Source organism: Phocoena phocoena, chromosome 11, assembly GCF_963924675.1.
Source record: "Phocoena phocoena chromosome 11, mPhoPho1.1, whole genome shotgun sequence".
Taxonomy (NCBI): Eukaryota; Metazoa; Chordata; class Mammalia; order Artiodactyla; family Phocoenidae; genus Phocoena; species Phocoena phocoena.
This window is the reverse complement of record NC_089229.1, coordinates 14,683,326-14,696,327: the sequence shown is the minus strand read 5'-3', so window position 1 is coordinate 14,696,327 and position 13,002 is coordinate 14,683,326. Positions and strand designations below refer to the sequence as shown.

General features: G+C 49.0%; 1 protein-coding gene across 2 annotated transcripts in view; it reads right to left on the bottom strand.

The window, feature by feature from the left end:
* Window positions 1-13,002, bottom strand: part of SYN3 (synapsin III) — a 411,579-nt gene that overhangs the window by 31,718 nt on the left and 366,859 nt on the right. The window lies entirely within an intron of this gene.

Below are 13,002 nucleotides of genomic sequence, written 5' to 3'. Positions count from 1 at the left end.
CTAACAAAGAAAAGGTCAGATTGTTTCCTTTCTTTGCTTCTGATTCTACAGAGACTAGTTTCTGAACCACCAGGAAAGGTATAAAAATTGTTGTCTTGACTCAGGACCTTAACAGGTAGTCACTCACTCCTTGTCAACAGAGCTATCTCTGGGTTGAGAACATTCCATAATATGCATACAGATGACTGTAGACTCACTGTCAGTATAAGTTGTTCCTTGAAGGTTTCTTCTCATTTGGGTTCGAGGTTTTACTCAAAAATCCACACACTCACAACTGGCCCTATCGTAGCCTTTGTCTCCACTGCTCTCGCTCTGGCCACAGCCGCTCTCGGGCAGGCTCTGCCGCTGCTGTCCCCCCACGCCCGCAGCTGCGCTCCCCAGCGCGCTCGCCGCTCAGTAACTTGTTAATATGAAGAAACTACTCCTGATCAAATGTGGATGACTTGGATTGTTGTTGAGCATTAAATGAGATACATGTAAATAGTTTAGAAGAACTCTTTGTTCATTACAGGCATTCAATAAATGTTAACTATTATCATCGTTCCTTTTTATACCCTTGACACCCAGCATAGTGTTTGGCACACAGCAGATGCTCAATAAATATTTGCTGAAAGAATAAATGAAGGGGCCAGTCATGGGAATAGCTGGGTAAAGAGAATCTAGGCAAAGGGAAAAGGAGGTGCAGTGGCCCTTGGGCTGATGCTCCTGGTGGAAAAGAGACTCACTCACAAGCATTAGCAGAAAACTGAGCCTTGACATCTTTTTGTGGAAGCTGAGGGCTAACAGGGATTCATGCTTGAGGAAGGGCAATCCCACTTCCTCTTAAAGGTGAACACTGGGAACGGGGTCAAGATGCTTCCTAGAAGAAGGTTTGGAATTCAACTTGATAGACTTGAGCAATTGAAGTCCATCGCCCTATTTCAATAGCCTAGAAAACATTTCGGGCAAGTGTGACCGGGGGCTCACTCCAGCCACATCCATCTCCCTCAAGTTCCCACAGAAGGCCCACTTTGGAGCATGCTCCATCTGGTGTGATGGCTGGGACAAGCTTGTTTTTTTCAAAGATAACTATTTGAGGCAATTTACTGAACCAGGTTATTTACGAATAAGCTAAAAGCTAAGAGGGGATCTACCAAAAATAATAACTGTAGCTTCGGAACACTTGCTCTGAGGTCTCCTTCTGGCAATAATTAGCTGGTTGAGCCAGGTGGATATTCAGGCCACTCCTAGTTCGAGATAATAAAACCGTAACTCTGGCTCACAAATGGATGCTTGTTTTTCTGTTTTTATAACAGGAAGGCGTTCTTCCAGCTCATTAGAAAGTGGTCTACGCTCCTTAAGAAGCTAATTAGATGGAGTGAAGGGGAAGAGCTAAATCTCAGTTTTCCCTCCCAGTAAATGTTTTCCAGTCTTGCCCCACCTAGACTCTCAAGGCAGGACTAAGTGTAGGTTCTGTGCTTACATCATTAACATCAGGCCATGCTTACAGAGCTTAGCTCAGAATCTTTCCTGAGCTCTGCATCAAAAGCTTCAAAGAGGTAAATGTGAGTTTCAAAGAAGCCAATGCAGAAATTCTGAAACTTTCTGGATTTATGGTGCCCATCTCAGGAATGATTTCAAGGCATTCCAAGGCCAAAAGAAGTACTAAGCAGCTTCATTTGTTAAATAGTTAGAGCTAAATAGCTTAATAAATATTTATGTTCTAACAACTTAGTAACTGAAATAAACAATGCACATAATATTTTTATTTCATTCTTAAATAACTACAATTACTTACAAATGAGATGTGTGTGCTTGCTGGGCACTGCACAAATTCCCGAACCTTAGAATCAGAGAGGGCACTTCGCCCGCATTTCCTGTTCCACACTGATTTTCAGAGCACTTGCCTTTGAGCACAACTACCGCCCAAAACCCAATTTTGCAAAGATGTGATGTCATCGAAAGGAACATGTTGTGATCTAATGTTGAAACTGTGAACCACCTCGACTAGTAATTTGCATGGTGTCTGACCGTTGCCCAGAACTGCCATGTTTCCCTTGAAAATTCAAATATGCTCTGCCGCCCTAGGGCGTTGGGTGCAGGGTTTGGGAACTGCAGGCCTAATGTTACTACTTTTGGCACCCTCCCCCCAGCAGTGAATAACACAAGCCTCTGGTGCAACCTCCCTGGCGAACAGCCTGTCTGCCGCTCCTGTGAAACGTAGGTCTGAGAAACCCATGGGGGCGGGATATCCAATAAACCCGCCTGTGCTTTAAACCAGTCCCTCGTTTAGGAAAATTACAAGGATACTGCGCTTTTTAAAATGATGTAAATTCTGTTCTAGATTGACTCATCAGGACCAGGCTCTTAGGTCAAATGTGGCTTAGTTAACGAGTGTAAGGAGACTATTTGGACTAGTCCTTGAACGTATCTGAAATAAAATAAAATGTTATCTAAGTGCTGTATTAAACAGATAATCAAGGCACAGTCCCTGCCATTGAGGAGTTCACAGTCCATGGGAGAGACAGGTACACGGACAGGCAATTCAACAGAGGGTGATGCATGTTGCAACAGAGGCCAGGTGTGTAGCACAGGGACCCTGATGCACCTTGGGGTGGGTGCCAGGGAAGGTTTCCCAGCTGAGGTGATGGATTCTACTCCAACTTCCTTTGTCATGATTATGAAGAAGAGGATGAATTTAAATACAAAGCTTCTCTTCTCTTTTAAATCACAAAGAAACAGTTTGAAGTGGGTGTTGGCACAGGGCTTTATATGTATCTCGTTATTTTCACATGTATTCTTTCAAGATATCTATTTCTTATTGAGCACTATCTATGTGCCGGGAACTGTACTACACAGTTCACCTATAGTATCTCATTTAATCTTCACAAACAACCCTAAGTGCTTCCAGTCATGATGTACCCACCCGAGCCCTGTCTCTGTAAACAACTATAAAACTGGAAAAAATTAACGAGGCAACTGTTTTGAGGCAGTGGGAACAGGCCATGCAAGGCTGATCCCTGAGACAAAGGACAGCAGGAGGTGGGCCCCATGTGGGCCCAGCCCCTTTCCCAGCCTCCTCTCAGGCTCTCTGCATGCGGTGGTGACACTGGCACTTCCTCAACTACCCTAGCTCTTTTCTGCCTCTGGGCTTTTGCATGTGCTGTTCTCTCTCTGCAAGGTTCTTCACTCTTGTCCTTGCATGGCCAACTCGTTCTCATTCCTCAAAGCTTTGCTCATGTGTCACCACATCAGAAGTTCCTCCAACAGCTCTGCCATGTTTTTCTCTTTTAACAACCCGTTCTTCTCTGGCCTAGTACTGAGTAAAGTTTACAACTGTATTTCTTTGCTCATTTATACCCTATCTGCCTCTCCCACTAGCCCATGATTTCCAGCGCTAGCACAGCACCTGGCATGCAATAGGTGCTCAATAAAGAGATGTTGAATAGGGACTTCGGTGGCGGTGCAGTGGTTAAGAATCTTCCTGCCAATGCAGCGGACACGGGTTCGAGCCCTGGTCCGGGAACATCCCACATGCCGTGGAGCAACTAAGCCCGTGAGCCACAACTACTGAGCCTGTGCTCTAGAGCCCGTGAGCCACAACTACTGAGCCCGCGTACCACAACTACTGAAGCCCGTGTGCCTAGAGCCTGTGCTCCGCAACAAGAGAAGCCACCGCAGTGAGAAGCCCGCGCACCGCAACGAAGAGTAGCCCCTGCTCACAGCAACTAGAGAAAGCCTGCACGCAGCAACAAAGAACCAACGCAGCCAAAAATAAATAAATAATAAATTCATTAAAAAAAAGAGCTGTTGAATGAATAAAGGAAGGACGTATTAGATTGGTCTCTCCCTTTCCTGTGGGAGGTGGGGGAAATGGGGAGACAGGGAATTTCTCCTCCCCTTTTACAAAAGTCACAGAAACTCAGAGACCATATAGGGCAGATCTGAGAAGGCTTCGTTAAGGAGTTGGGACTTGAAGACATGACCACTCAGTCAATCCTCCTGGTATCCATGAGAGGGAGATGTTATCCTCCCCCTTTCACAGATGAGGCTCAGAGAAGCGAAGGACATGTCCAAGGTTTCCCTGCTAGTAAGTGGAGGGATAGAGACTCAGATCTGGTCTGGTGAGTTCAGAACCCCACGATCTGTTCACGACATTGCCCTGCTTTGAAAGCAAAGGATCGAGGCAACTCTTCTCCTTCCTATCTTTTTCCTCCCCCCGCCCCCCGCACCCCGTATCCTCGCCTGGCTTTTTGCAAACTCTACTGACAGATGGACTTGAGCTGGCAAAGGGTAGTTCCTGAGAGCACAATGGGGCAGGTGCCCAGTCTCTTCCTGGAAGGACCTGGGGAGGACAAACTCTGCCAGCCAAACTCCACAGCTGAGGTGTCCCCCAGCTGGAATCGTGGCCTTGATGACTCAACCCAAGGGCCCCTTGGCCAAGGCAGCCTATGCCAGGGACCCCGGCACGGCTGAGGGTAAGAGCTGACTCACAGGGCAGGCTGCCACCACCTGAATCACCCACTCCACCTCTGGCTGGAGAGAAGAGGTTGGGGGCTGGGGTGGGGCACTGGGCTAGGACCGCGTGACTCATCTGGTGAATAAATAAAAACAATGATTGTAATAACAATAATGATGGACCATGACAGCTACTCTTAATGAGTACTTTTCATGAGTCAGGTGCCATTCTAACAGCTGTATATTAATTCACATAGCCTTCGTAACAATCCTATGTAGTAAGAACTATTATTTCCCTATTTCACACACGAAAAGACTGTGACCCAGCAAGGTTATGTAATTGGCTGCAGGACCCAAAGCTGGCATGTGGAAGTGCTGAGATTCCAACCAAAGTCTGTCTGACTCCAAAGCCCAGCCATTCATTCAATAAATATTGAGCCCCTGCTATAAGCCAGGCACTGTTGTGGGCACCAGGGATACACTGATGGGGTTGAGAAGTTAGTAAACAAATAAATATATGACATACTAGGTAGAGATGAACATTATGGGGCAGATAAATTAGGCTAAGGGGGTGGGGCTTACAGGGGTTAGGGTGGGGATGTGATTTCATATCGAGGTTGTTGGAGTTCTCCCTCATAAGATGGCATTGAGCAGAGACCTGGAGGAAATGAAGGAACGAGTGATAGGCCTATCTTAGGAGGGGAAGGATGAATGCCAAGGCCTGAGGTTGACCTTGGATTGCTGAGTGTGTCTGACGAGCAGCAGGGAGGCTGGTGTGGATGCAGATCAGAGCAGTGGGGCAGGGGCACAAGTCACATGGGGTCCAGAGCCATTGGGAGGATTTCAGCTTTTACTCTGATGCTGGGGGGAGCCAGGGAGGGCTGGGGCAGGGAAATGACACAATCTGACTTACAATTTAAAAGGATTCCTTTGCTGTGAGAAGACTAAAGCAAGGGCTAAAAGGCAGGGAGACCAGTTGGAAGGCTACTTTAACAACACAGGTAGGAGACATCAGTGGCTTGAAGCAGGGTGGCAGATTCTAGAAATATTTTGAAGGTAGAGCTGAACGGATTTGCTGATGGGTAGGACGTGGGATGTGAGAGAAATGCAGGACTGAAACATGAGCTCAAGGTTTCTGGTTGGAGCAACTGGAAGGATGGGTCCCCTCTCCCCCTTGCCTCCTCCCCAAATGGGAAAGGCTGTGGAAAGAGCTGGTTTGGGGGGAAAACTAAGTGCTCAGTTGTATCCATCCTCCGAGGTCCTGGTGGACGTTTGGTCATGCAAGTCTGGGGTTCAGAAGGGAGGGCTCCCCTGGAGATTTAAATTCATGAGTCAGGGATGTACAGATGGTTCTGAAAGCCATGGAATTGAATGAAATAGTCTACGGGCGGGGAGGAGCTAGAGGGGGGTCAGAAGACTGAGCCTTACGAGCCAGAGTGTAGAGGTTGGGGAGATTAGAGGGAAGCGGCAGAGAGGACAAAGGTACAGCCACGGAGGCAGGAGGAGAACCACAGCTCTCTCTGTGACACCATCCTGTTAAGGAACCAAGTGGGCTGAGGCTTCCCAGAACTCTGGACTTTTCTGTGCAGGAGAATGGATCTGGGTGGTCATTCAGGGGCCACTCGATTGCTCTTCAGCCCTCTTCTCTTCCTTAAGGTGAGTCTAGGTCCTTCCCTCCTATTCTCTCCCCCTCTCTCCTCCCTTCCTTTCTTCTTGCCTGGTTTGCAAAGTGCCTTCATGTTCAGTTCCCTCCTGTGGCTGCTCAGGGGAAGCTGGGGGTGTTCAGAGCAGGGCATCACGGGAAGGACTGCCATGTCACCCCAGAGCCCACCTTGGGTTCTCAGCAGAGACAGATACTCTAAGACGGTTCCTGCCTTCTGCAGTGAATCCTGTGGTGTGCCACCCGGATCCCCCCTTAAGGACAGAGGCACCTGTTCCCCGAGCTGCCTGGGGTGGTGGCTGCTGAGGGCTCATGGCCGCGTTTCTCCCCAGGAACCGCCCTCAGCTAAGGGGAGATGCCCTGCCCAAGTTAACACCCCATTCCTAGGACAGCCCACATCCAGTGACTGATTGCGGCTGGAGTTCAACGGCCCAGTCCCTTGCCATGATTTGGGACAATTCTGAAGGGCCATCTCAGCTCTGGAACTCCTCATGGAGCCAGCTGAGGTCCCTATTGTAACTGCACTGCAGTTCAACTTCTCCCTCTGCCTAATCTAATCCTGCTTCCCTCACTTCCCAAGGCAGTGTTCCCAAGTGCAGACCCTAATGCACAACGTGTAGCAAGTCCCCATCTCAGCGTCTACTCAATATCGATTCCCCGCTTCCTCCATCCTAATAGAACCCCAATTTTGTTTAGGTATCTACCCATCTCCACTCAATCATGGGTTTCAGGGGGAACTGAAGCTACTCCCCATACAGTCAATCAGAACACAGCACGCTTCTCTCACTGGCCCAGGGCTGGACTCATGAATGAACTGTCTCAGTGAGGCAGAGAACATCTCACTCCATGATGGACGTGAACAGGGAGGCACGAAGCATATAACCCAGAATGCCACTAGCAGCCAGGGTAGGACAGAGGAACCTGCCCAAGACTGAAGCTGGGCCTGAGGCCAGCCAGCGGAGACAGAATGAGCCTAGGACCTCGGACACTGAGACACTAATCCCAGGCTTTCAGAGTGTTTAAGCCAGTTTGAGGTGGAATTTTCTGTTACTTTCAGGGTCGATTCATTTACTTGCTACTGGCTGTCTAAACCTGCTTTGCTGGCCCATGGGTATGTCTGCAGGAAGGTGTTCTTGTTGAGGCTCTTGTCTGAGGCCCAATTTTTCCCTCCGAAGGGACTTGGGGGCACGGGGTCCTTTTCTTCAGCAGCAGCAGAGTACCTTTAGGTTGGGGGAAAGCTATCAGGGAACTCTCTTATTTCCAAACTCCTGCAGTTTCCTTCCATGTGGAGGGAGTGACACTGCTGGCCCATCTGCCCCTGTCATTCACTCCTCCTCAAAGGGTGTGAGAGACTCAGATCAGAGGGTCTGAAGGAGAAACGGGGCACACGTAGGAGCCCAGCCCATTCTCTTCTTCTTTATCTTTGGGAGCTGTCTTTCCCACAAACAGCATGTAATCTGCTCTGCTTCCCAGATTGTAAGTGTTTTGAGTCAGGCCCAACATGGGGAAGCCTGAGGCAGCCCAGCAATGTCTGTGTTTGATGGGCAAATCTGCTAATTCTGGGGTTTGGTTTTGAGAGGCCATTTGCCTGCACACTTAAGCCACAGTCTTTAATACCTTTATTTGTACTAACGCACTTGATTTTTCAAATTCCTTACTATTACTACACCCCGGCAACTCCCACAGAGCCTGCAACATGGCTGACTGGTTGGAAGAGGGTATTGTAGGAGCAAAGTCAAGCATGAGGCTGGTCGATGACCTTTAATGCTTCTTCCAATCCCAGACTCAGTGATTCTATTATCTGACAAAGAGAAGTACCCCAGTTGTGTTGAAGAGACAACCCCCTAACACTTAATTTCAAAAGGCATTCATTCAGTGGTTCCTCATAAGAGACCTTCCACAATGAATAGCAAATAGCACCATTGCTAGTGGTCTTATAAAAGTTGCCGGAATCTTCCCTTGACCCAACTGGAACCTCTCTCCTGCCCTTTCTCACCTTCCTTGCATGACCTACTGGCTTTGTGGGCTGAACAGAGGGCAGCAGGCTCCTTGCAGAGCTCATTAAGGTCTGCTTTTTACTTGCCTGAAAGCCATGCTTAGTAAATCTCCTTTCTGGGGTCTGAGAACTCGACCTTCGGGCAAGGCACCATCTTGGTTGACTTGCAGGGTTTTGACTCACCGTGAAATGATCGCCCTCTATGTGACAGGCCCTGACTGCAAGCCCATCTCCCCCATGTCCCTGCCTAGCACCCCCCTTTGTCTGGGCTTTTCACAGGGAGTGTCTCGACCCTGGACTTGACCGCTCTGCCTCCCTGTCAGCACTTCTTGGTTAAGCTGCTCCACCCCACTCTCTTTTCTGCCCAACAGGAGAATAAAGGGAGCCTCGGAGCCTCCTAGCCGGATCAGATTCCAGATCGTTGTGATGAAAACACACTAAGCCAAGCAAACAAAGCAGATGCTCCCTCAGCCAGGCTTATTATGTCCACCTCTCTGTGGACATTTCACTGCTTCGGGCCATGTCTGTCTGCCAGCCGCCCAGGGTCCCTCCTTCCCATTGGGGCCATCAGCCTGGGCTTTCATGGCAGGGGCACACGACCAACCAAAACCAAGAAAAAGAACACTGAGAGCCAGGAGGCTGGGAAGGGACCTCACTGGGTGACCTTGGGCAAGTAACCTTCCCTCTCTGAACTCCTGGCTTCAAAATTAACCATGCTAGCTTAGGTTATAAAAGTAAAAAGGGCAGCATTGTCCACAACAGCTAAGATATGGAAACAGCCTGTGTCTGTCAGTGTATGAATGGATAAAAAAATTTACGGTGTGTGTGTGTGTGTGTGTGTGTGTGTGTGTGTGTATGTGTGTGTGTAATTGAGCCATGAGAAAGAAGGACATCCTGCCATTTGTGACAACACAGATGGACACTGAGGGCATTATGCTGAGAGAGACAAATCAGGCAGAGAAAGACAAATACTGTGTGATCTCATTTATATGTGGGATCTAAAAAAAGCCATTCGATAGAAACAGATTGTAGAATGGTGGTTACAGGGGCTGGGTGGGGGGGAATCGGGGAGATATTGTTACAGGGTGTAAGTATGCAACGAGAAGATGAATAAGCTCTGGGGATCTGATGCACGGTGAAGTGATTACAGTCAACAATACTGTATTATATATTTCGAAGTTGCTAAGAGAGTAGACTGTAAACGTTCTTACCACAAAAAAGAAATGATAATTATGTGATGGGATAGAGGTTTTAGCTACACTAAGGTGGTAATCATATTACAATACATAAATGTATCAAATCAACATGTCGTACACCTTAAACTTACACAATGCTATGTGTCAATTATATGTTAATTTTAAAATGTAAATTGAGGTTAAGAGTGTGGTCTCTGAAGCCAGACAGTCTGGCTTTGAACTCTGGCTCACCAAATGCCAAAAGGGGGTTACCTGACCTCTATCTCCCAGCTCCCTCAACTGTAAAGTGGTAATTAGTACCCAACTCAGGCGCTCTAGATAAGAGGGGTAAGTTAACCTGTGTCCAGTCCTCAGGCAGTGCTGGCACATAGCACGCTCTCAATAAGCCATCATCACCCTCATTGTTCCTAAGAGGCTCACGGTTGGTAAGGGGAGTCAGGCATGTAGCTGAAAGTGCACCTAGGGTTCCGATGGGGCGGCAGAATTGTGCACAGGCACGGTGCAGGCACCAAGTCGGGATCACATCCACTGAGGGCTTGGGGAGAAGTCCAGGGAACGCTCGGACTTGAGCTGAGCCTAGTGTTGAAGAGGCTGACGCGGCGCAGGGTGGCCGTGGAGATAAAGAGGGAGGGAAAGGCAGAGGAGCGTGAAACCATCTGGCGTGTTTGGGGACTGGACAGGGAGTGGGTGTGAGGGGCCCTGGGTGTGCGGCCAGTGCTGAGAGGACCCCAGAGGGTTTGGTGGATGCTGGGGGACCTTGAAGGCTTTATTCATGGATAATGTGGAGGTACTGCTGGGTTTTAAGCAGAGGAGGGATGTAGCAGTTCTGCGTTTTAGGACCCCAGTTCAGCAGACACTGTGGAAAATGGATGGGTGGGGCCCGCCGGGAGCCCTGGCGAACATTTATAGGCAGTGATTGCTGTAGTTTACACCAAAAGTGATGCAGAACTGACCTGAGGCAGAGGGAAGAGAAAGGCAGGGAAATGCAGCGAATGCTTGTGGTGGATGTGGGGTCCAGGGAGCCAAGCAGGAGAACCCTGTGCTGAGTGTTGATCACACGGCGGCCATTGTGGGAGCCCTCTGCACCGGGACTCTGGCCATGATGCAGTGAGTCCCAGGGAGGGTGGAGTAGCTTCAAGGTCACACAGCTGGTGAGCAAAGGAGAAGGATGCCTATCCACAGTCTGGTTTCAGAGCTCCCAGGCATGACTACCATGCATGGCCGCCGCTCTACAAGAATGGCTTTTATCCAGTGCCTTGCATGCGCCGGGCATTGCTCTAAGCCCAAGATCACCCAGCTAGTAAGTGGCAGAACTGTGATTCAAACCCAGACAGTGGAGCTCACGCCTTATCACCATGCTGAATTAGTTTGGGTGTCATTCTGATTCAGGTGAGGCCACAGGAGTGGACGCGATTGTCTAAGGCATTGCTGTCCCTACAGCCACGTGTGTAATTCTAAATTTTCTAGTAACCACATTAAAAAAGGTAATAATAAAAAAAGATGAAATTAAAAACATGTTTTATTTAACTCAGTGTCTAAAAATATTTACATTTGTAATCTTTATAAAAATTATGAATGAGATAGGTTCTCTTCTTTGTACCCTAAGTCTTTGAAATTGGATGTATATTTACACTCACAGCCCATCTCAATGGAGCCACATGTCAAGGACTCAGCAGGCATGTGTGGCTGGTGGCCACCGAATAGGACAGCGCAGGCCTGAGGAGTCACCTACAGTGAGAAAGAGGGAGGGACAAGGATGGGACCCCAGGGCACCCGGACAGAAGGGCGGAAGAGGGGAATGCAAAGGAGGTGAAGAAAGTCTGGCTGGAGAGGAAGGAGGAAAGGCGGGTGAGAGTGGTGTTCCAGAAGACGAGGTAGAACTGCATTCCAGGAGACAGGGCAACCATGACAAATGGCCAAGGAGCAAAACAAGGGGCTTAGGACTTTATCAGATTTGTCCATCTGGAAGGCATGAACGATCTCTGCCAGAGGAAGTTTCGGGGAGTGGTGGCAGCTGATTTAGGAAGGCTTCACAAAGACATATTTATTCTTCGCAAGTCAGAGTGAGATTTGAACATGCTGCAGTGTTGGAAAGATGCCAGTGGAGAAGTAGCACTGAGAACCAGGGGTGAGAAGGAATGGACGGGTAGCCAAGTCTCAGAGGATACGGGTGGAAATGAGAGCCAGAGCTCAGAGGGAACACGAACTCAGAACAGGAGACACGACAGCACTGAGACAGGGAAGATGGGTGTGGGGGAGGGCAAAGGCATGGCAAGGTGTACACACGTGAGGACAGAGGTGATGAGGTGACTCTGCCAGCATCAGTGAGCTCTGTGACAGGGGCGTGGTCCTCTTTTTGGGGGAAAGATGTGGGACTTGCAGAGTGCAGTGAGGTTCTGAAAACACCACCATGGGGATGGGAAAGGCAGCGGACTAGGGAGATGTAAAAGCTTTGCCAAGACAACTGGGGGCTCCTAAGGCTAGAGGCCATATATTTGTAGTTGCAGCATCAGATCGGTGGTCTTGGTTTAGAAGAGATGAAGGTTCATGGCCGGACTGATCCAAGGTTGGGAGTTCCAGGGCAGGCGTGACAGGGGGACTAGAGAGATTGCTCATTGATTCAGCAAACAGGTGTACATGGCTACTCAGTGCCAGGTACTGTTCTAGGTGCTAGAGATCGTACGCAGTGTCAATCGAGACAAGATTCCTGCCTCCACGGAGCTTATGGGAATGGTTTTCTCTAAACGCGTAGTAGCCTCCTAACATAGAAGGAAAGAGAAGTGTTCTGTGGTGGGACTCAGCTTGTTTGGCAAACAACTGAGATGGACTGAAGTTTAACATTCCACATGTGGAGCTGACGTGCTCCACTGTCAGCTCAGGGGACAGGGGAGAAGGGGCTGCTCAGGACAGTGGGTACTGATCCTGAAGTCACGGAGGCAGGGATTACCACCTCCATATGCCTGGAGGGGACTGATGAGGCTCAGAGAGGGTCTAAGACCACACAGCCAGTAAGTGGGAAGACTGTCTGGGCCCAGAGCCTGCTGCTTTTACTTCTCCATATTCTCAAGTTGATGAAGCCCCAGAAAGAACAGGTTTGTTGAGCCCCTTGTGGACATGGGTTCTCTACCTCTCTCCTTCTTCTCTTGCCAACCCTGGTTTGGCCAGAGCCATGGCCATCTTATACACAGATGGAGGTGTCAGGGGAAGCTTGCTAATGAGGATGGTCCCCAGGTCCAGAGGGGACTAGACAAAGGTGAGTCAACTCCTCTGGGTGATTCAAGCTCCTAAGGGGGAAGGGGCTTCCTGGGGTGGCCAGGACAGAAGCACAGTCAGACTTTGCTTCTAGCTGTTCTGAGGCAGCTCTGCCTCAACGTCCTGGATGATGCCAGCCTGCGCTCTCTGTGCCTTGGCTCTGGTCTCTTTTCTGCCTGGAATGCTCTCCTTGCTCCTCTACCTAACATCTACCATCCATCAAAGCCCTAAAACTCGTCGCCTTCTCCAGGAAGCCTTCCTGGTCCACTCCAGCTCATTAGAGTTCCTCCCCCCACCCTGAACTCCTGCAAGGTTCTATACTACTTTATTTCACTTTAAGCAAAGTCTTTATTTTCAAGGAAAAAGTGCATTTTCTCATTTTCTGTTCTAGGCATAAACTTTAATTATTTCCAGTGGAAGCAAAACCTCCTGAACCCCTTTTAGTGTCATCTAAAACTTGA